The sequence below is a fragment of the Papilio polytes genome, unplaced genomic scaffold, assembly GCF_000836215.1.
Source record: "Papilio polytes unplaced genomic scaffold, Ppol_1.0 DF824191.1, whole genome shotgun sequence".
Classification (NCBI taxonomy): domain Eukaryota; kingdom Metazoa; phylum Arthropoda; class Insecta; order Lepidoptera; family Papilionidae; genus Papilio; species Papilio polytes.
The window spans coordinates 1,661,776-1,687,647 of record NW_013525013.1 but is presented as its reverse complement, the minus strand read 5'-3'; positions in this window follow the sequence as shown (position 1 = coordinate 1,687,647).

The following is a 25,872-nucleotide window of genomic DNA, read 5'->3' as shown; positions in this document are numbered from 1 at the left end:
ACGGCATTGTAACATACGTCGCCCGGGTCATGCGATTCAGTCGCACAAACCGCACAAAACCTCCATTGTGTTGTGAATGGGGGTGCTTTATACTGTGAGGGAACGAATTTTTTTAAGAACGCGTTTCTTTCACTATATTTTTTTAAAAATGGAATGTGTTCTGGTTAACGTCGTGTGAATTTATAAAGTGTATTGCTGGTGTGTGGCGCGTCTTTTTTAATTTAAATAAATGCACTTTTCGTTGTATAGTCTGTGTTTTAACATGTATTGTTATTTTTTTTATAACTTCGGATGTAGATTTAAAACGCAAGTTTGGATTAATAAAATATGTTGGTGTTGACGAGATACGTTACGTGGATTTTTTTGTGTTTTAAACAATAGTTTTAGTATTACTAAATCTACACTAATATACTTAAATAAAACATTTAGGTAACTATAAAAGATTAAAAATAGGGATGTTCATCAATACAATATCTGTTAAGTACTGTTCAATAGAACAACACCTCTGTGTTGACCTAAGTGTGAATAAACGGGAATTAATAGATGAATAATTGACAGTGTGGAAAAATAATGCGTATCGACTTTGACGTGTTATTTAAATGAGAATTAGCACGCGAGGTGGGAATGTTCTTGAAACGCTATTTCTACTTGGGAAAATTAACTTTGATTTAATTAAAAACATTGATATTACTAAATGAAATGATATAATTATGTTAATTACAAGTATCAATTTTACATTAGAGGAACAAAGGTTTATACAATAATTACCAGATGGTCACGTGACCTCATGTTTAGAGGAAACGGATAACTAGAATTTAACCAAATATTCCAAAACCTAACGGTAACAAGGTTGCTGCATTAGCGACAGCAGCAGGTACACGAAGGGCCCCCTCCTCAGGGTACAACAAAAAAAAATCCAAAACCAGTACGGTTAAGGGTCCTAGAATAGAACAAGACGCTAAGCCAAGAATACTACATACCTCTTTCTCAAAGGCTGGCAACGAATCTGCAGGTCTTCTGGTGTTGCGGATTTCTTAAGTGATTCCAACAGTAGTCTGTTCCCATGCTCGCTCGCTTGCTAATAAGAAATATTAATAAAATATTAATTTCAACGGTCAAAATGAAGCTTTATTTACAAGAAACGTAACGGTTTACACACATTTGAGCGTATCAGAAACAAACCGTAGGGCGCAGAATGACTGAGGCGTGGTCGTGGTGTCCATTACAGTTAAACTGATATCGACAGTTCGACTTTGGTGTGGACTTCTGCAATGATTTTACTTCGATAAATAGAGGGGAAGTCGCTTATTGTTGATTTATTTCATATACTGCTGTTTAAAAACATTTTACTCTGTGGCAACTTCAATAAACATCGAGTAAAAAGACATTGTTTCTTTCTATTGTTCCTAAAACCGAATAAAAACCAGTTAAACTACTTTTTTAATAAATTATACATGTATAATAGACTCAGAAATGTATAAAACAAAAGACACTGAAGAGCAAAATTTCTTCATCATAGAAGAATTAAAAAAAAACGCTCGATAAAAGTTTTCATTTTATGTACCTTTTCATTCTAATTATAAGCATGAATGCTGGGTTGCGTTTGTAAGAGGGAAACTAAAATAAAGATTCATGGACGTAGCTGTCCACTTAACAATTTCATAAGACAAGAGATCCCTTCTCAAGTGTTCAGTCAAGTTTGTTCAGACTTGCTTACTTATACTCGTATTATACACTTTTTGCAGTTTATTATTCTTATCAAAAAGAACGTAAATAATATAAAATACAAATACAAGACAATACAAGATTCAATGAATTAAATATGCCTCCCAGTTTAGCATCATGTCGTAAAGTGTTAGAACAATGATGGACCAAAAGTTTCATCAGTACATTGTCATAAAAACATGTATAATAGTGCCCTTTTTATAATCACAGGTAGGTCCTGGTAAGCTATTTAATATACTTGCTATACTACTATACGCCTGCGAGTCTGTCATCGTGGATAAAAAAAAAGTAAGTAAGCCTATGTGTTCTTCCAGATTATCCTCTACATCTGTGCCAAATTTCATCGAGATCCCTTAAGTCGTTTAGGAATCTTTAACAAGAATAGTCCTCTATCAATAATATTGGTAAGAAGTTAGATTGACAAATCTACCAAAGTCCATATTTGATCAGGTTTATTTTACCACTTATTAAGATACATTCTATGTTAAAGATTAAGGGCCTGTCCCACCACTGGCTGATAGAGGCTCAGGTAGCTTAAAAATGATTTCAATGTCAGAGGGAAAAAAATCCGATACTTCCATCACATATTTTACACGTTCGATTGTTAGACAATTTACAATTTGGTGGTACAGGCCCTGAGTCGTGAGTTTTGTTACACAAATTTTGTTTTATAATAGTAAATTCAACAATACCAATTATTATCTACTTAAAAGCAGATCGAGCACTACAATGGAAGTCAAAAAATACCATAAAAACCATATACACACGCAGCTTGGAGGATAATGAGTAAGAGGAAGTTGTTAGCGAGAGTTCCTATTTGCGTATTTTCGGCGGTCTGCCCTCTTTGTTTTACGCGTGTGTGTTTTTTGGGGAAGTCATTAATTTTTTTTTCGGGCATGAGGAAGTGAGTGTTGCTTATTTTCAATGAGGGTTCGTTGAGTTTGCGTTTCGAATGAATGAAGTTGGACGGGGAATCCATCATTTGCATACAGCTGATGGAAATAACAAATAGATGTAAACAAATGTTAAATAAAATTACTGTATACTAAATGAAGACAGTTAATATTCTACGGTTTATGCTGCTTGGAATAGTTTGTTGTTAATAATAGATCAAGTCTAATTGTTATAGTAAGTTTACAAAATATTGTCCCAAATTCTGTGCCATTTGGTCATCTCATTTTGTAGCTAAGTAAGACGAAATGGATTTTAAAAACTGCTTTCATGTAATAGAAGCTTTTTAACGACACCACAGATAAAATGCAAAATAGACAATCTAGAAACATGAGCTTTGTTCTGTCATACGTAAAAAAAAACTGAAAAGTAGTAAGGAGGAGGTTGTAAAATATCTTATATTTATGTCGCAGAGTCGCTGGGGGCGCATCGGGAGGGGCCCGCAATTAAAATTATAATTTTTGGCAAACGCTCGTGCCCCTTGCGACGTGTATCTGTATCTTTGACTCGTCCCGCCGGCGATTGAGCCAGTGACACAATAAGGAATGCATTAACTAAAATAAAAATAAAAAAGATTTAACATAAATAAAAATTCGACTAAATGAAATATTGTTTTAAAAAGCAACACGAAACGAATTTCGACTATTTTGTTTTGGGATATTTTTTAAATTTATTGAAGTAACTAATTGAAGAATTTATTGGTTTCATAACTTTACGTACGTAAAAAGAATATTATTATTATTAAATTACAAAAGTAAAAAGACATAGGAAATAGACAATTTTTAATTTTTCCTACTAGTGTTTCCTAGAAGTCTTGAGTTAAAGATCCTCGTTCCTTTCGCTCGGTGTGCCACGGGACGGGGCTCAACTTCCAAAAATACGTACCTTCCTAGATTCGGACGCGGCGAACGTCATTGTGACGTCGGAAGTGCACCCTTTACGATATTTAAATATTCATTTCAACCCTTTAATTATACGTCTCGCATGTGAGCGACCTTTCCATTTCACTTCTTCTTTGTCTCCGTTTTTGAAAAACGAAAAAGTTTTTTTTTGATCGTTTTGTTGCATAAAATAATATGTTTACTCGACAATTGCATCACCGGTACGGAGGGTTAAAACATACTCCACTTTGTTTTCGTTAACCGCCCACTCGTTCAGCAAAATGTTTTTTTTTTCGTGCACGACTGGCACTCCGGGTCCTAGAAATGTAAGTGGCCTGTTACCTATTCATGTTAGTTTTGTCTCTTAAAAATTGCGCTCTTTTTTATGTCACAAAACCAGCCAGTTCACATGTTAAAAAGTATTAAAAAATTCAAGCTTATACATTTTTAGATTATTTTATTTTCTACTTTTGCCTTCATTAATTTAATTCAGATGCATAGATTGGAACGTATTGCATAAATATTAGAGTAGTTCTGACTTTTTCGATACTTTAACCACGTCGTAAGGGTTTTTTGCTTTTTATAATTACTAACTTTTGCCTGCTATTTGTTCGACCGCAATTAAAAAAAATTTCTTCTAGACTATGTTATACATCTATACCACATTTCAAGATCTGTTAATCCATTTTGGTTATATAATAACAAACATCCATCCATCCAAGTTTTCGCATTTATATTAGTTTGATAGTTCTTGCATAAAATCAAAATACAAAACGCACTCCGTTTTTAACTCAATTACTTTAATTATATTTATTAGAGCAAATAAGTATGATTATTTCAATGTAAAACACTTAACTACATTTGAAATCCTAAACGGTTCCTTATTAAGTTTTCTCTGAAGTAAATCGTTGTAAATGAGGAAAATTACTTCGACATGTGGAAATATGATTTTAGCGAGCGGTGTGCCGAGGTGCGGAGGTACGGAGGTACGGAGGTACGGAGGTACGGAGGTGCAAAGGTGCGGAGGTATGGAGGTGCACGTAAGTAGTCCGCCGGCGACTAACAATTTTACTGGTAATCAATTTACGACGTGCCGTACTCCGTCGCCTTCGAAGATCACATTTTCTTACTAGTGTTATTTATAAGTGTCGTATTTAATTTTTGTATTTAAAAACCTGAGGGAGGAGAACGTTAGTTATGAGTGCGGGGTACACCGATAGAGGTAGATCTAAAAAGAGATGGATTGCGTGAAAGGTGACATGATCAAGAACGAAGTGATGACTGAGATGACGTATGATAGAGTTATTTGGAGGACAAAAACCTGTCGCGCCGACCCTACGGGAGTAGGATAAGAAGGTAGATGAAGATGATTTAAAGACAAAAGAGAGAGAAAAAAAGATGACATACTTCAAATAGGTGAATCATTGCAGAGGGTCTATCATGGACAGTTGCGAGAACGTATTTGCAACGTCATCGAGAAAAATTGTATGAAATTTGTAAGTGCACTTTACGTCCACCAGGGGCAATCTAAACTTAATAAACAAAATCTGACGAATATTCGTGATAAGCCCTCTGATGATATTGTTTTAAAAAAAAATCACTTCGAATTTCTAGATCAACAACTATAAGAACAATAATTGTGAAATGTAAAATATAGAAAGAGGAAAAAAAAACTATTTCCATCTAGCAATCCCACTGCGTCCGCGTCAAACAAAGTTACGTCGAAGCTTGATTACTTTTCCTACACTGCACTCTTCTGTATCGGGCTAGTGTTTATTGCGTTTGCTTCGCTGCTTCTCGTATTTTCTTGTAGTTTTTCTTCTTTTTCTTCATTTATGCATCGCCAGTGTGTTTTTTATTATGCAACCTCTTTAAAGGCACTTGCATTTAACATAAAAGGTTAAAAAGTCTTTTCGAATTTGACAATACAGGGAACGTAATAGAACCTTATTCAATTAACAATATAGACCTATCATGTACTGTGTCAATTATTAAATAACGAAGGCCTAATTTTAGTCCCTTTCCCTTTCCACCCTTTTCTTTAGAGGTCAGGATGGGAAAAGCGGATTTGACGGTGGAGGAGATGCATAGGAAGGGGAATTATCATCTTTATGTGCGTCTCCTCCGTCGACAAAGGTAAGAAAGGCACCTGCTATTGCAAATGTCTATTAGTAGCGGTCGCTTCGCCATTTTGACGGTTACAGGTGGCTGCTTGCTCGTTTGCCAACTTTTAATATAAATAAAACCTTCGTTTCATATCGTATTAACCGTAATACAGTGAGCTGAAAACGACCGTCCATAACCTGTTTTTTCTGATCCTCGTTTACATAGTAAAGACCATTAAAAACGTAACATTAATAACCGGTTTATTTACGCAACAATATTTCGGATCGTAAAAGCTCACTGTTCATAAAGGCGGCAACACACGTAAACAAAAATCCATTATTATTCATCTACGGCCTGACGCGGCCAAGTCAATGTCTATCTTATTTCTTTTATAATTATTCACGGTGCCTCCTTGAGGGGGTCGCATCCCCTCGCCTCCCAGTGGGGTGCGATAGAGAACGTCTTCGGTTTTTGCGGCGTTTGTTTCAAGTTTTTTAGGGGGTAAACCCTTTCCTGAACATGACAGGAATTGGATCATTAACCAGGCCTAGCTAAGCTTAATACGCGAACCCCCTTTCTGTTTATTATACATAATACAAAGTCGTGAATAGAAAATTTAAATACGCTCGTTTGTGTGAAATAAAATATTTTAGATCTGAACATTATTAAAGAAAACTTATTTCTTATATTGCTTGTAACTTTTGTGTTTGACAAATTCATTTTGTAGCATTTTTTAAATTTTATCTATACAATCTATACTAATATAACAAAGCGTAAACACACACTTCTTTTTTGCATAAGATGTCATCAATCACAGCATATTTTCGAATAACTCTTTTTTTAATAAAAAGTCCTACACTTACTTCACGCTTAAGGCTATATATTTTCACGCCGTTAAAGTTAGGGGTATATTTTGGATAAAAACCTAATGTGGGAAAGAGACCATAAGTTGCTGCCAACATCAAGAAAGAAAGATTGCCAAGGTTTGTCACGTCATGTCATTTTGACTGATGTCATGTCAATGTGAACAATAAAATGAAATTTTTATAATTTTATGCGGATGAAGTCGCATGGGAACAGCTAGTTTTCTATAAATGAAAACATTTTTCACGTTTTAAAAGTCAATATTGGATTCCAATAGATTCGGACAAACCACTTCATGCATATTGAATAACTTCTAATACCATTCGAATGAATATTGGAGAACGTATTCCTGATACGTAACAAATAAAAAACAGTGAACTAAAACATCCAAACTCCATTCACAACTCGATATGAAACCGAGCTAATCAATTCAAAAGGGGAAAAACGGCGCAAAACGAACACACATCCCGACTGCTTATGAAATTATATCGTGGAAATCTATGGCTGGGAATGTCGACGTAATTTACTTTTTTCTTGCTCTCCGGTGCAAGCAGTTCGTCTGAGACGTAAATGGGTTAGAAAATTGAATGAACGAATACTGCGCCGGGTAAGATTTGAATAAGTACACGAGGGCGTATGCGGTGAAACACGTGCTTTTTATATTTGCTCATTCATTGTTTATTCGCTTCGCCCGTCAGTTGTTTTGTTTTTTTGTTACATTCTCATGTGCTCGTTGCGGTTTTATTAGCAGTAATGCCTTTATATTTTGCCTTTTTGTTGTTTTTGCCTTTTTTAAAGTTGACACTGCATTTCGAGAATTGTGTGAATTGGCAAAAATGCTACAAAATTACATTTAATAAGTACTAATCTAACTAATTGCGCATGTTTGGTATTATATTTATTACAAAATAAGCTAATTTTTTGATCTGTATAATCTACATTTAAATGTAAATGAATAGGTACTCTTAAATCTTATATCTCTCATAACAAAATGAAGGGGGAATTTTAAAATTCATTTTATTGGTACCGCATTAAAGATGCATTTGAAAAGTGCGGTTCTTTCTGGTTCTGTGTAATACTCTTAGCGTTGTCGTTCGCGTCACTAACGAGGTCTACATCAAAGATTTCCTTCCACATGTGCGGAGGCGCCTAATGAAAAGAGTCTGATCTGTCGAAGCCGAAGACGTACCGATAGGAAAATTAAAACGTCTAGACTGCTTACTTAGTGGTTTTGTTTTGTTAGCAAATTTGTCGTTCGAGATCCACGCTTGTGGTTCTCTACTCTTTGAATCAGTAAGACAATGCATAGATTCATTGTTTTTTTATCAATCAGAATCCCAATTAATGATGTAAGAATTAGAAGTTTAGGACACTCTTCTTACTGTGCTGATGAAGAATTAAGTTCTTAATAAACTTCGTTACCATTATCAATTAAGCTAGGTCTCGTAATGGTATTAGGTCCTACTTTTATTACGGTTTATACCCCTATAAAAATGCCCTTAATTCGAAATACTGATCTCTCTTTTATATTTCTGAACTTACTGACTACACGTATTTCTGTTTAGATAATAGGATCAAATCTGACTGAAGATAGACTAGTTAGATTTTGATAATTATACAAAAATGTTTAACGCCGACCCATCTTAGACGTTTTCTTCATTAGCGACAAGAAAAGTGATGTCATTTCGCTGTAGCACAGCATGCAAGGGAGGTCCGCTTCCCCCGGCGGTCGCTCAGCGACTGGCGACTGGCTTTGCGCGGCTACCCTGCACCCCCACCCCTCGCCGCCCGGGGGAGGTGGACGGCTTTCTCTTTCATTTTTCCTTCGCTCCTCGGCTCATCCAGTTACATCGTTCTTATGTTTTATTTTTAATTAAAGCGTACGCAAGTCGGCGGCGTAGATCTTCGCCCCCCTAAAAGTGGAGGCGGCGGGTACATACGCGGTGGGTGTTGATGATTTTTCAATGGGGAGAAAGAGTTCCCTCATTTTCTTAAGAGAAAATTGCGTTTTGTTTTCGAGTAGTCGAAGTCTGTCGTAATCGCTTTTGTTTCGTTGAAGTTCGCCGTCTCCGTGCGCATGTGGACGTCTTAGGTGCATCGTGAATTGTGCAATTTAAAGTTTCAAGTTACATTTGCTGGTGCGACGACTTCACTATACATTTGACAATGTATAACACTTAGCACTTACCGCGTGTAATTATTTTACAAATTTAGTATGATTAGTATTGAAAGAAAATGAACAGCACCTTTTTATAAAAATATTTATTTCTCACTTCGTCTAAATAATTACTTAAACTGTTTATGTCGTTTTGATTTTAAAATATTATAGACGTTGTTGCGATTATATTTGAAAGAAGAATAGGTTTATGAGTAAGTAAATTATATCACAAAGGTATTACAAGTTATTCCTACAAAAAGTTTCCGATTGGGTGAAGGATTTCATTACGCGTTATTACGTATGTATGCCTACATTAAAATAACCAAACTTATCATTCATTAAAAATAAAAAATATCATCAATTATTCGAAGACAACGCGAGATTTCTTCATTACTCACACATATAAAGCAAATTACACTCACACACGCGCAACACATTATCCCCGACTCAAAAGTTAATGTAATGAAAAACAAAAAGGGCCAAGAAAAGGGTGCGTTAAGTTCCACCGAAAAACGGGAATTTGTAAGAAGTTGCCCCCACCTCCCCCTCGGGGGACACTGCCCCCTCGTGTGCGAAAATAAATTGCCAAGAATAATAATTATAATGAAAGCGAAAGAACGTATAAATTAGTAGGGACGACTCTGATCTTAAAACCTACTGGTAATAGACGCGTGCATACTCGAAAGTGCGGGAATATTTCATTACTCGAATACGATAAAATACAACAAGCAATTGGTATCCAAGTGTTCCAATTTCAAAATTAAATTAATTGTAAAAAAATTGTTTCACATTGGGTTTAAGAGTCATTTTGTAAGTAATAATAATTCATTTAGATAATTTTGGAGCAAATCTTCTGTAACATGCGGCCTTATTAGTTTGATAGATAGTCTATCAAAGCTAGTCTTGATCCTAAACAAATAGACAAGTTCAAATCAATGTTGGGTTGTATTAATTATTTAGTTTGTTAGTCTTAATTATATTATAACGTTAAATAGATTAATATTTCTAAAAGTAATTAATAAATAATACATGCTTATTATTATAACAATTACTTACTACACATATAAGAATTGAGAATGTTCTTGAAAGTAAGAAATTGCAAAAATCAATCAATACAGCACACATGCACACGCACACACACGCGCAAACAATACGAATACATATTTCTTGCACGATCGCTGAGATGCGAAAAAGGGGGAATGAAAAAAAACTAATTAAAAAAGCAATCAAGGTTTTCTTGACGGCGCTCACGTTCGCCCATATCGTCTTACCCCCCTTTTCCTGGGGTGACTTCTCCCCTACCCCACTCGCTCACCCTTTAAGGGGGTAGGAGGCGAGCGGTACTAGATTTACGTAACACGTTTAAAGTGTGTTTTGATGAAGTAATCATCCCATTTCCCAGGACTGCGTTTAAGAATTTTGCGGCTCGGACTCAACGGGGCGACATTTTCCCTTTTTTTACAAACCTCAACTCTTTAATCTAGATTTCTTAACGACTCGCCATATTATAATCTCGAGGAGTAATTCCAGGGATTTGTACGACTGCTTATTGAGATTTATTTAATGTTAAACGTCATTGAGTTCAGATTTTTTAAATTAATCTTTCTTTGAATGTTTAAGACGTTTTCTTAAAGATGTTAAAACGAATGTTTGGAACAGATCTAATTAAGACTTAGTTTAAGTGTCACAAAAAATACGACAGCCAATTAGCTAAAGATTAGAACATCGAATACCAAACGCGGTTTGCCATTGGCTAAGCGACAGTTTTGTTAATTTATTATTACCGGTTGATTACGTCCATCCGTCTGGTAAAGGACATTTTAGTAAATAAGTCTAATGAATAAAAATGTAAATAAAAATTATGAACAGCACATGAACACGATGTACTATAAAAATACAATTAGACAATGTTTAGTTAAACACGTAAACCCAATGAGATTAATAATAAGGATTTTATGTGGTTATATATTTTTAAATATGGCAGTATTTATTTATTATTTACTAGCTTTCACAAGCGACCTTTTGCGTGTGGAATTAAAAATAAAGTAAGTAGCCTATGTGTTCTTCCAGGCTATTATCTACATCTACACCAAATAACATCGCAATTCGTTCAGCCGTTTAGGCTACAAACTCTAACAAAGATCCATTTCAACTTTCGCATTTATAATATTAGTATGATTGGTAAAGCCTGTGTAAGAAATAGGATGAAGAAAAAAGTGTAATAATCTTAAAAGCGCGCGCAAACCTTTTACTAAACTATCGCACAACTGTTCAGTCTCGCTTTGATTCCTATGAGCTTATATGGAGGTGCGCACACTACTCGATTTTTAGTTGTGCAACTAAACAGTTGAATTAGCTGCAAAACAATCGACAATCGCACACTTAAAAATATAAACAAAAGAAAAATAATTCTAGTCTAATGTTGCCATAGTAAATATATACAGTGAATAATTACTGTCAACTACATTATGAATAAATAAATCGTTTGACCGCTTCGGTAAAACATGGCATATTTTTTTAACTTGACATTATTTTGTAAGATTAAGAATAATTAATAATGGTTTTTTTTTCTCTAAAACAGTTTAAATCTATAGTTTAAGATTATCGTTATTAATATATGTACGGTGGACTTAAGTGCAAATAAAAAAAAAGTTATAAAATCCAACAATTTTAGAGTTATACAGAATAAATAAATGCATGCACTCAATTTTCAATTTAATAATCTATATTGGGATTGACATAAATGTTACGTTTGAAAACCATTGCCAGTAAAGAAAAATTCAATAAACAGAAAATGAATTTCTCTGTAGGAACGCAAATAAAATTACCGTCCACTCGAACGTGGCTGCATATTTTAAATTGATCGTGTCTTTATTTAAAAAAAAAAAAGAATCGGCTTCACTACATATAATAAAGTAATTGGAATTCCTCCTGTCCTTCAGAACCGTACTGTCCTAGATACAAGTGGAAGGCAGGATTTTGTAACAAATGTTAACGAAAACAAACCATAACACTTCGCAATAAAGCATCATTTACATTGAACGATTGTCAGTTTATTAAAATACTGTGGCCGTACAGGTACAGAGGTAGAAATAAAAACGAGCCAAAGCAGTTACTTTTATGAGGGCGCGAATAAGATGTTTCGGACTCCGTAGTAAGGAATGAGCGATAAGGTTCGACGCACACTGAACCAAAGAAACGCGATGGTTTCTTAATTTGTTACAGTTACATGATGTTACGTAAGAAAAAGGAACCCTTAGTTTTTTCATACACCGTTATATAGTTATTAAAAATATCTGGATAAAGTAATCTAAGTTATTACATAACTATCGGTCGAATTCTGACATGAATTACAATCATTCTGCTACGTAAGAACTGCATAAACTCTGTCAGACGTCGAAATTTTAATGGATTTTAGACATTTCATTTACTGTTACATTTTTTAATATCGTTTCAATATTTGGCCGTTAGTATGACAGTAAAAATGATACACGTTACAACAAACTTACGTCTAATGACCATTGTGATTGTTAACGTTATTAGTGATTTTTTTAAACAATGTTACGAGGACCGGTCTGATCTTTAATCATGGGATGTAACTAAGATAAGTTTCAAAAAACGTTCTGCTTACCGTTAATATATATGTCGCAATCAGAAGAAGGAATCAATTTGAATTTAAGCCATAATTAGCACACGAGCGCCGCCAAGCGACTTTCGAGAGAACTTAAATCATTCTTAAAATAGGGATCGATGCGAGAACATTGTTTGAACGATATGAGCTTGGTAGATAGATGATATCCTGACTGAGAAGTGTGAATGTATTCCTGGCATCCGACTTTACCCATGCCCGCCCACATGTGATCTCGAGTAGTAGTAATTCTGATATCGTGCTAGCTCAAACCGACATATACAACAACGTTTATATACACAATCGTATTAAATATATGAAACTTTTAAAAATTGAGTGTAAAATGAGGCGTTTAAATTAACTATCCCAGCGTTTTATCGTCTAACTGAGCACTGACAACGTGAAAATAATAAAATGCCGTTCCAGGGTCGTAACAAGCATCGTTGGAACAAAGCGGGAGCTCGCTCAAATAATTTGTATCAATTTGTAAAAATGCAGCGCCCACCTCTCGCCGACTAGATTTCCCCACTCGTGGGCCCGAGGGGGAAGCGTAACGCAATCTTAGAATGTAATAATTACTAACGACACGGAGTCAAATTACGACTCTTGCTTCTTTTTAAATGTTAAGGTTGTGAAGGATTAGGAAATTGTTTAATGAAAAGTTCGTAGGCAGTTGTATTCAGTTTGGGGTTCGTTTTAATTATAGTGTTACTTTCGCCCACGACTCCATTCGCGTGGAACAAAAAAAAACAAAAGTGAGTAGGCTATGTGTTCTTTCAAACTATCTTCTACATCTATACAAAATTTCATCGAAATCAGTTGAGTCGTTTAGGCTACAAACTCTAACAAACATCCATCCATCTATCTAAACCTTTGCATTTATAATATTAGTATGATTTTTTACTAGGATTAGTACAAATCTTACTAACATGCGAAAGTTTAGATGGATCTATGTTTGTTAGAGTTTGTAGCCTAAACGGCTGCACAGATCTCGATGAAATTTAGCAGAGATGTACATGATAGTCTGGAAGAACACGTAGGCTACTTACTTTTTTTTGTTCACGCGGAAGGAACTGCGAGCGAAAGCTACTACTAGCTACTTTAATAGTACCCATCATACTAAATGATGTGGTCAAATTTGAACCACTTGTACACTAGATTATTGTAACTGGTAAAATAGATTCGGAACAAAAACACAATTATAAAGTCATTATCTTCCATATATCTGAATGTAAATCAATTTCATTGTTAAGAACACTTACTCGTACAATAAAAATTTGTAGTTTGTTTTCACATACGGGAAACGTAATTTGCCGTAACGATACGCTTTGTTAAATGCATTATTTTGTAATATATCGATATTAAATTATAATAGTAACGTAAAACATGTGCGTAATATGTTTTTAAGTATCTTAAGTAGATTGTTTCTAGTCTAATTATATTATTAAACCTTTTTTTTATAACATAAGATGGCAAACGAGCAAACGGCCACCTGAAATCGCCAAAATGGCGAAGCGACCGCTGCCCATAGACATCCGCAATTGCAGATGCGTTGCCTACCCTTATCCGACGGAGGAGGAGACGCACATAAAGAGGATATTTCCCCTTCCTATACATCTCCTCCACTGTCAAATCCACTTCCTCTTCCCAACCTCTTTTTATTTTTTTATTTTTTATAACATAAGAAAAGGGTGGTAAAGAGAAAGGGACTTAAATTAGGCCTCCGGCACCACACTCATGAGACGAAACACGGAATTATTTCCATTTCACGCCTGTCTTCTATGTGGTCGTGGTATTACACCGGGCGTGCCGGCCCATTCGTGCTAAGATGTTAAAGCGGGCACTACCACTGTTAAAAATATGACGGTATGACGGCTGATAGAGATGTATGGAAGAGCAGCACATACTGTGCCGACCCTCCATAAGGGATAAGGGCAAGTTGATGATGATGATGTTAAAACAATCTGTATTACCCAATAAAATAAGCCCTGTTTATTTAGATACTACATCTACCTCTGACCGCCGCTTGTATCCAGCAACGTGGTCATATGTTTCATCGTTAACACTGCTATCCATCTAAGAATTTTGTTTTTCAAGGTCGAATTTTGCAAGCCTACGTACAAATTTCCATAACCGTGATTTTGTTAAAAATCTGTTTCGATACAAAAGAGTTGAAATATATGTGTATGTATTATGTATACGTTTGAGCTAAAAATGTATTAAATACTGGCTGGCCCGCGACTTCGTCTGCGTGGCATTAGAAAACATACGAAGTATATAAATAACAAAATGCTACGTATCCCTCGGGAATCGGATATTTCTCGTGCTGAACCTTATCCCGTGTGTTCTTTCAGACTATGCTCTAAACCTGTGCCAAAATTCATGCTGATCCGTTCAGCCGTTTAGGCTAGAGACGCTAACAAGCATCCATCCATTGTAACTTTTACATTTATAATATTTATATGATTGTCTAAGTTTTTGTGGTAAAGCATTATATGTTTGTTGCAAAATTACTTAACATGTGACTATTTTAGTTATTTTATTAATATGCGATTGTATAATAAAATGTTATCTAATTTATGTTACATACAAAGGTTCTAAGGAAATAGAGGATCACGAATTATTTTACATAAATGATTTATATGTTTGACATATATGTTGCTCGTGAGTTCATCCGCGTTAAATTAAAAAAATAATAAAAAATATAGTCTATGTTACTCACTAATTACAGAGCTTTTTAATGGTGATAGAATTATTGAAATCGGTAGAGCAGTTTGAGTTATTGCAATACATACAAAAATACAAATCTTTCCTGTTATAATATTAGTATAGACTAGGTATTGCTCGCGACTTCGTCTGCGTGAAATTAAAGAATATAGACTATGTCACAGATAAATTACCTTTCTAACGGTGATGGAATTTTTAAAAACAACCCGGTAGTTTTTTACTTATTTCAATGCATACAAAAATTCAAATCTTTCCTCTTTATGATATAAGTACAGATATAAATGTAGGATAATATGAGGTATGTTTAAGACTTCGTGACATTGATTAGAGTGACTGAGTGCAATTCTTGTATTACTTGTGTTGAATTTATATTTTATGTGATATTTTGCAGTATTATTTGCTTACTTATTACTTACCACGTTGATATACTCTTACTTCTTACTTATATTAGAAAAGCGAAAGTTTAGATGGATGGATGGATGTTTATTAGTGTTTTTAACCTAAACGGCTGAACGGATCTAGATGAAGTTTCGCATAAACACAGAGGATAGTCTGGAAGAACACATAGGCCACTCACTTTTGTTTTTTTTTAATTCCACGCGGACGGAGTCGCGGGCGAAAGCTAGTATATTATAAATGGGAATCTTTAGGATGTTTGTTAGAGTTTGTAGCCTAAACTGCTGAACGGATGTCGATGAAATTTGGTATAGTTGTAGAGCATAGTCTCGGTGAACACATATGCTACTTTTGATCCCGGAAATAGTTACGGTTCCCGTGGGATACATTCATTGTGTTTTTACATTTTTACACTATATTTCTGCAAGGGTTCAACATATCTTATTGAAATTTGGCACAGATATAAAACAAAATCTGGAGTAACACATGGTATACGATTCATCTCCAAAAAGCCAGGTTCGAGATACGTAGATTTTTGTTTTTCATAGTTAGTATGTTTTTTCATACTGCACGACGAAATTGCGATCTTAAATTCGTTACAAGTAAGTTTACCTACATTTTAATGAAGGAATTAATGTCGTTAAAATTGTGCGAGTACAAAAAGTAAGAGTTCCCAGAGTTGTGATGTAAAATGCTTAATCGGCAATCAGTGTAGTGCGATTACAGTAAATTGGTCCGTGGGGTATAGCCGTGTCACGCTCGCGAATATCAAGCAGGCTTGAGCAATACCACTTAGTGGCCAATGCGTGATGTACCTAGCAGATACGATGTCAAAAATATAAACCATTATTTTTATTTAACAAAGATGATAACCAATACAGATACGACAACACATTAAAAAAAGTAAGTGATAGGCAGAAATGTTTGGAATAAAAAAAGTTTTGAAAGATTTCCTTGATAATTATTTAAAACTGAAATTTTTTGTGTTTGTTAAAAAAATTAATAGTCAAAATACAGTATTTATAATTGTATCCGTTTGTTTTAGCATTGAGACAAATAGTAAATTTAATCTATACTAATACAATAAAGCGTAAACACACACTTCTTTGTTGCCTAAGATGTCAGCAGTCACAGCATATTTTAGAATAACCCTTTTTTAAATGAAAAGCCTTACTCTTACGTCACGCTTTAGGCTATATATTTTCACGCCATTAAACTTGGGGGATAAATATAATTTGACAAATGTAAATAATAAAATAATTTTCATAATATCTTGCGGATGAAGCCGCACAGAAACAGCTAGTTATAAATAAAATGTTTCAAGTAATTTAAAACAAACAAGGAAACGTGAAAAATTAAGTTATGCACATTTACGTAGTATCATGATTGTGTCGAGCAAACCACTACATTAGTATCTAGTTTATATTCCCTAACGATTAGCATAATTCTTTAATGCAATGTCCGAAATCATGCAACACAGAAAATGAACCCTTAAAACTAGCACCATATGGGTTCATATTGCACAACACATTGCTCTACAAAATCACAACTAACATCAACGTTCGTACGAAAAACGTGATACTTATGTGATTTATTACACATGTGTGCATTAATGTAAAGTAATTCACGTATTTTAAAAGGCGTGACGCGATCCAGGAAAAACGTGACCATATGAACAGATATATGGATCCACGTAATAAAATCACAATATTCAATCGACTTATGCCCGTTCCTAGAACAATGTTATTTTGATATACCTTATTGAATTTCAAATTGCTCCAACTGATTTAATCATCCATATATTGTTTATTTGAAATGAGATGTCTTTAAGGAATTGCGATTTGATTTTATTTTTGGCACGTGATGTTTCCTATTTTTGCGTAGTGCAAATTCGTAATGACTACATTATCAAAGTTAAAATAATTTCTTACTTTTATTGTTGACTAACTTATATTTTAAGTTGTCTATTATTTTATTCATTATACATTACTGCTGTAATCTTACTTTCTATTACAAACACGAAAGATTAGATGAAGGGAAGTTTGTTAGAGTATACAGCCTAAACTGATAAACAGATCTCGTTGAAATTTGGCATAGATGTACATGATAGTCTGGAAGAACATATAGGCTGCTTTCTTATGTTTGTTTTTTTAATTTCGCCGGCAAAACTATTATCTTATAATGAAATCGCTTAAAATCATTGCCATGTTAGCTTTCCATCCATCCAAACTTTTGCATTTATGATATAAGCTTCCGCCCGCGACTTCGACCGCGTGGTTTTAAAAAAAAACAAAAATGAGTAGACTATGTATTCCAGACTATCCTCTACATCTATGCCAAATTTCATTCGTCAACCGTTTAGACTACTCCAACCATCCATCCATCTATCCATCTAAATTACGCATTTATAATATTAGTATGATTAAGATCAAACGTTAGCAATTTTTCGTAATGTCACATTCTGATATCGTTACAAGATAGACAAAAAACATATGACATAGCGTAAGTGTGACTGCGATGGCTATATCTTGTCATGAATGTAATGAACATATGCTTCCAATCAGAGTATTCAAGTATACTTCCTTTTTTGATGATTTTAGTATGTTTGTTTATCTCCTCATGGAGATGTTACTCCCAAGTTGTTACCCATGTCAAAGGTTGATAAATATGCAATATCCACGGATCTATCTGGAATCGATCGAGCGTGTTCCGACTGACCAGGCAACAGTGATCTTTCCTCATCTATACGTGTATGCATGTAATAGATCTCGTTGAGGCAATTGGATGTACTTTATGGGTCAATTTAGAATGGGCGCGTTGGATGCATTGTTACAAAATTATAGATGGCGCCTTAGGAGATGGTTTGATGTTTACATTCCGGCCCGATGTTAGCTGATCTCAGGTTATTCAGGAGGTTATAGGTCTGAGTATGATTACACGTTCGTCTCTCTTGTACCAATATTGGGATCTTGTTTATTTTGTCATAACTGTTCTGGGAATTTCTTTTTTAATTGTTGTATTACTTGCCACTCGTATTTTAATGTGTAAATGCGCATACTGTCATAGACAATTATTAGCGACTCATTCTTTATTTGAATAACAACAAAAAATATTCACATTCGCCACTGAACATTCATAAAAGTCAGATACAGCTATTAAATATATCTGGAATCAAAGCATTTGTTTAAGACATACTGCGCCTGACACCAGAGCGGGCACAATGGCAGCGGCGATCACGTCCCGGATCAGAATAGGGGCAATGCACAACCCGGGACCGACGACCGAACGATCTTGATACTATGTGGCCACTCGTGATTTAGAGCAAGGCTCAAGTGCTCGTTCATTTACACTATACTTCGTGCTTGCGTTTGAAGAAATGCTACGTAAAAGTTATCGATAGCTAGTGTTGCGACAAAGCCTCTGGCGTCGATAAATCTGCTGATAGAGTTGGAAAGGGTGAAATAATAGTGTTCGTTGAGTACGACGTGCTGAGTTTGATGAGGCAATTTGCATGTTTACCTTACAAAGGTGGTTAAACAAACTATCCTTAATGCTTAACAGGATAGATAGCAATAAATATACCCATAAGAATAAAATGAAGATAAACATTTTGTTTAAAAAAATTCTAAGCCTAAACGGAAATATTTTATAACGCTCATGGCCAGCGATGTCTCCAGAGACACGGGAACATAACTTAAAATCTCAATTATAATTCCTGTCTTATGAATTTAAAAATAATACTATAAAAATTAAACTTGTTTTGATTATTGTCAATGATAATTGCATGTAGTTAATGTAAATAAAGTATCTTTTTAAAAAATGAACGTGCCACATGCTATGGCCTGAGCGTGGTAACGACTCGGAACGCCACGATTTTGCGTGAATTAGAACAACAATAAATGTATTATCCGAGCGGGCTCCGCCGATGCAATTTAGCATCCAACAGCACTTTATATGGACTGTTACACACATTGTTAAACCCTTTTAAATTATCTTTTTTTTATATCTGTAATATGTTTTGTAAGTTGTGTTCTTTTAATTTTTTTGGTCAATTTCTTATTGTTTTATTTATTTTATCTATAAACCAGCTAATTGGTTAACATTTCACGCATAAGAAGGTTTATTTAGTGACAAATGAATATCGACTTTAACGTCACTCTTCAAAACCGATGAAGCTCTTTTAGCCTGACAATATTTACGTTAAAATAAGATTTAAAAGTAGAGCAATGTTTGTTTTTTTATTTAGAATCTACTAAAAAAGTTCTTCCAAATTTAAATTTGTGCATATCCGTTCATAGTATATCGGGACAATTTCTCGCTTTTCTTGTTACTTCATAGAAATAATGTCGATTAGTGGAACATTTTCAACTTTCCTGACTATCAGTCCTAGGCAGGCTTAGTATTACGGGAAATAGATCTCTCTTAATGAGCGATTGGCACCTGAGGGGGATGAAAGTCGTTAGTTCGAGGCCCTCTTGGGACCGCGGTGTTCGTCTTACCCAAATTGACTCTAAACATAGACTTTAAATGTTTTAGAATTGACAAAATTTAAATAGTTAATCATTATTTAAGAAAAAATATTAACCATATCATACATCTTAAAGAATATTTATTTTTTGGTGAATAATTTCATTTATTGTGAATACATATCTGTGACAAAAACAACGTAAAGAATTACAACTAACCATTAAAAGTTTTCAATAAAAAAAAAAAAACTTTTTTAAACCTAGCTTAACTTGGATCATCGATATTTTAGTTATTTTGTTTGTTTTACATACCACAGTGGCGTGTCTATTGTTATTTTAACTCTGCAAACTACTAAAACGGTGTAAGTAAGAATCTCCAAACTGTAGTTAAGTGTACAAATTACTTAATTCAATGTTAAGTTCCCTTCGATCATTCAAACTTACCAAAAGGTCGCTTTGGCTTCATCTAGATATTAGTGATTAAGTTACATAGTAAAGTATATTAAGTACGGAAAAAGAGTATTCCATTATTTTACTAATATTGTAAATGCGAAAGTTTAGATGGATGCTTGTTAGAGTTTGTAGCCTCAACTGCTTGAAGGATCTTGATGAAATTTGGCATAGATATAGAGGATATTCTAGCTGTACTTAGGCTATCTACTTTTGTTTTTTTTTTAATTTCACGGACGGAGTCGCAGACGCAAGCTATTTAACAAAGTTATGATAATCGATAGCAAGAAAATGTGCTAATATAATTTATGGTAACATTATAATTGCCTCAATGTTTGACCCTACCTTTATTACGCTACGTTGTTGCCGGAGGATCTCGTACATTTCGGTTGTTGGAATTTAATATTATCTCATACACAAAGGTTTATACGCTCGAATCGTATTAAGCTTTGGTGGATCCGTCATTATACAGGATGTTAAAATATCTAATTAGAAACATTTTAAAAAATAACGTTTTTTTAGTCTAAAAATGTATATATGTCTTCAGTTATCTAGTTTTTGCGTGAATAATTATAAAAATATATTGATACATTGAATGTGAAACCAGGTCTAAAACTAAGGTTTTACCAGGGTACCTATCTCGCTTTCTTATCGAATAAGAAATCTATATGTTATATACAGGGTGAGCTACACCTGGTACCGCAGGAACCGAAATAATAGGAAAATCTCTGCCGCTTTAAACGAAATTAGAATCATTTTTAGAATCAATTAATCAATGTGAATTTCGTGCTGTTGTTTAAACTTTATTCAAATTTAGTTGTAAACCTTTCTAAACAACAATATTTTTACAACTGACGAATATTCCTAACCTCAATCTAAAACTTGGATTGTTATCACAGAATTAATTCCGCCTCCTAACGTCTAATCCGTCCAAACAATACGAACACCCTCTGTCGTGCCACCTAAATACGCCAACAGGGCCAAGAAATTACTTGACGGTCAAAATATCTTAGTTATGACCGGTGCTGTCCGGCGCAAGGCTTAGGTTTGCCAAGTTTCACCCCCCTTCCACCCACCGGCCTCCCTAAAGACGAACCCACCCCTATAGCAGTTATTAATAAATCTATCTGCGCATATTCGCAGAGCTAAAGACAGTTGCGATAGTATTCAAATGCGAGGGAATGCTTTCAACGGACAGGTATCGGACAATGATGCTGACTGGTTACTTAGATAAATATAACTTCAACGTCAGTGAATACGTCAGTCTAAGGGCTATAGAAATTCGGTATTTAGTGATGCGTCTTGCAAGAAAGCTTTGAGACTATAACTTTGAACGACTTATTTATATAAGATGGTTGGATCAATCGATAGTTCATTATTGAAATTATTATAGATTAACTGTTACTCGCGACTTCCTCCGCGTCAAATTAAAAAAATAATAAAAAGCGTGTTGCTCACAAATAAATTACCTTTCTAACGGTGAAAGAATTTTAAAAATCGGCCCAGTAGTTTCTAATTTATTTCAATACATAGAAAAATACAAATCTCTCCTTTTTACAATACTAGCTTTTGTTCGCGATTCCGTCCGCATGGTAATAAACAAAAAACAAAGTAGCCTATATGTTCTTCCAGGATATCCTCTACATCTATGCCAAATTTCATTGAGATCCGTTCAGCAGTTTAGACTACAAACTCTAACAAACATCATCCATCCATCTAAACTTTCACATTTAAGACATTAGTATGATTAGTATAGCTTTGCAAATTATAGTAAATAATACACATAGACTAGATAGATTGATAGAAGCAAAAGATACAACTCATATTTTAAATGTTGATATAGATAGAACTTACAATAAATATTCAGTCAGTAGTTGAAATGAAAACAAAAATACGTATTCCGAACGGAACTGAAATGCAAATTGAAATCAAAATTCATCACACACTTGTAAGTGAATTACAAAGCGTCGTCTGCGTGCTGACCACTATCGTCCGCAATAGATCTACGAGTATACGTATGAATTCAATTTGCCAAATTCAGTTCCAAAGTTATTGCTAACTTGCACTATAGTTCTTTGAGTTTGGATAACATTGTAGCAAGAGTTGAAGATGAATTTTAATCAATTGGAACTTATTTTCGCTTTTGAAAATAATTTGGTGAAAGACAATTTGCATTATGATTGTAATGAAGACATGATTGTAAAATTACTTTACAAGTATTTTGAGAAATTTGCTACTAAATATGACATCCAGATCAAAATAGTTTTTCCAAGTAAATACTTATTCATATAAATCCAATGTAATATCGTGGAAATAGTAAGGCATTCAATCAAATCGCTTTGCATCTGGTGATACGTCTTCAAGATTATTTAAAACATTTTTATTAAAGGAACTAAAGGTTATATGAAAAGGAATTTAAATACATTTCTTTAGATTTAAAAGTTGTATAAATTACGCATAAATGCATTTTGCATATACTTCATACTAATATTATAAATGCGAAAGTTTAGATGGATGGATGGGTAGTTGGATGTTTCTTAGAGTTTGTAGCCTAAACTGCTGAACGGATTTCGATGTAATTTGGTATAGATGTAGAGGATAGTCTAGAAGAACACATAAGCTACTTACTGTTGTTTTTTCAATTCCACGCGGACGAAGTTGCGGGCGAAAGCTACTTCTTGTAATAAAACATTCAACATTTCTATAAATATTTACACTTTTTGTTCCAACCTCATTTCAATTTATTTCTAGAATAATCTGAAAAAAAAATAACAGAATTTTCCAAGTCTAAACTTTAATCCTCAAATTTACATTGTGACACTTTTTTAATTCCATTCGATGTAATTATGTTACTGGTACTTGCACAAAATAGACAAAGTTCTATGAGACGAAATATAAACAAGTACTTAGTAAATGCAGTAGTAAATGCCCAGTGACGGTAAGTATTCGTTGCCAAGCAATCGTTATACAAGTTGAGAATATTCTATCGCTCGAGCGCCCATAGGGTCAAAACCACTCGTAAATTCCGAACGTCTTCAAATTCAACTATTCCTAACTATTGGTCAAGCGTAGATGTTATGACAATGGAAGTGGCAAGAACGTCGCAGTGAAAGAGAAAATAATAATAGCTGGAAGTTTTAAAAACAAACCAGAAAGGTTAGAATGAAACAGAATTAATTAGTGATACTATGATAAATACAACATTATTAATATTAATTCAAGGACTAATAAAACTATAGGATGTGCTCAATAAGTTTAGTATTTCAGATTAATATTCATACAGAGGTTTCTAATATGCATATAATTAACTGTAATTAGCCCTCTTTTAGACATACTATAGATTTTTAAAATTGGAATGAAGTTTTGAATTTTGTTCTTTTTTATAAAAATCTTCGATTCTTCCAATAAATCCCCCGATCGCCCTTCTTCCATCTTCTTCGTATCCTTTTTACCGCTGTAAGTGTATCAAATTATTAGAGAAATAAAACACCTAGTGAATTAATTTATTATGTCTATTCCAGTGACAATTTGGATCATTGTACATCAACTATGTCTTGCTTTTACACCGTCAGGACCGCGTTATTATTGTGCCTCTGTCAACGGAATATGAAATGTATTGGAACTCGGGATGAGCTGGTAACTTCTTGACCACCCTCCCTGCGACACCCCTTGACCCGAGGGGGTGGTCAGCAAGGAAAGGGTCACGTAAATCGGTGTAACTTAAAATTTACCAATACACGATTACAGACACGATATTTCTACACTAATATTTTTAATTGTGTTTAACGTTATTTTAGAGATCTTTAGCATACCACAGATTTTTTTTTAAAACCAAATTGGATTTTTTTTTACTTTAGCTAAATAACACATCTTGAAACACTTTAAAATTAGTTTGTTAAAATGTAGATTACAAAAGTGGGACAATAAGGGAAAAATAATTTGTTAAATATTTGTTATGATTTTCAGTTACGTCTTTTTGTATCAGGGCCCTTAGTGCCTTAGACGCGATAGCCCGAGGTGCGCTAAGATTTGAGGAACAAGCTATGCGTAGACGTTATTAAATGCTTAGATATAACACGGTATGAAATAATAATATACAGGATTATTTTTTATTTATAATTAAAGAGTTAATATCGATTCAGGGAGGACGAAATGTACTTATCGAATTACCAAACTTAAAGGACAAAGACGTAAACTTTAAACGTTAATTCCTCTTTATGGACATGAATTAAATTTATGCGTATTATTAACAAACGTGAAGCATTTTCTAGCGTAATAAAAAACTAAATTCATAAGGACAATAGAGCTATTAAAATAGAAATAAATATGTAGATATAGTCGTATCTAACAGTTTCCATAATATCGACCGGACACTCGTCTTACCCATTTCAAATTAGAAAACATTGGCCCTCTTATCCTTGTATAAACGTCGTACCTCCTAGATAGCCTCGCTTTTGAATCGCCCGCTCCTTGCGCCCACACCACCGACTTTAACGTATGGTACAAAGTATAAGCGGTAGATATTCCTTATATTTTAACATACAACATTCTGTTTTAAAAGAATCTCAGTTTAAAGTATATAATTACAAGAAAATTATTAATCTTTGCCGTAAAAATATTTAATCTATGGTTGCTTACTAACTGCTATGTTCATATAATTATGGCTTTAAATACCAACAAATCCAAAGACGAATTGAGTGAACTAGTGTTTAAACTTTAAATTTAAGTTTATTTGAATATTATATTATAGTTTCACGATATAAAGAATTATGTCATATTTTTTATCAACATGTAGATTTTTTCTTTAAATTTTTTTATCACGCTTGTCGCTTATAACTTGTTAGCTAAACTAGATTATCTTAATGTATTTATATGCGGTCAAAGCTAATTTTCGGACAATTGTTGCGGTACCCGTCTGCCCCCGGACTTATATGAATACAAAGGACTTGTATTGTTATATAATATAACAGTAATATAATTAAAATGCTTAACGTCTTTAATAAAATGTATAGATTTTACTTTATCATAATTAGAAGGAGGTTCATAAGGATTTTGGATTATGAGGTGTTGTGGATTTGAAAGAAGGTTTAATTATAACAAATATCCACTGGCTGTAATATATAAGTGTAATATATATAAGTATGTCAAAATGTAAAGAAGGCAACTGTCACTTTAAAAAAAGGGTGTGTGTAAAAAGAACCGAAGGAATATTAAAGAGGAAATAAATATAAAAATAAAGGCTTTTAATGTTTACAACATAAGGCTTTATGTAATTAATAAAGTAATGGTTTTTATTTACTATTATTTTTATGACTAGAGCGTGTGCATACCTGAACCTAAATTATCGCACAACTAAACAGTTGTCTCAGTCTGGCTTTGATTCCTACGAGGTTATATGGAGGTGCGCACACTACTCGATTTTTAGTCGTGCAACTAGACAGTTGAATCATAACAATCGACAATCGCACAACAGTTGTGCGATAATATAGTCAAAGGAGTGCGCCAGCTCATCATTATTTT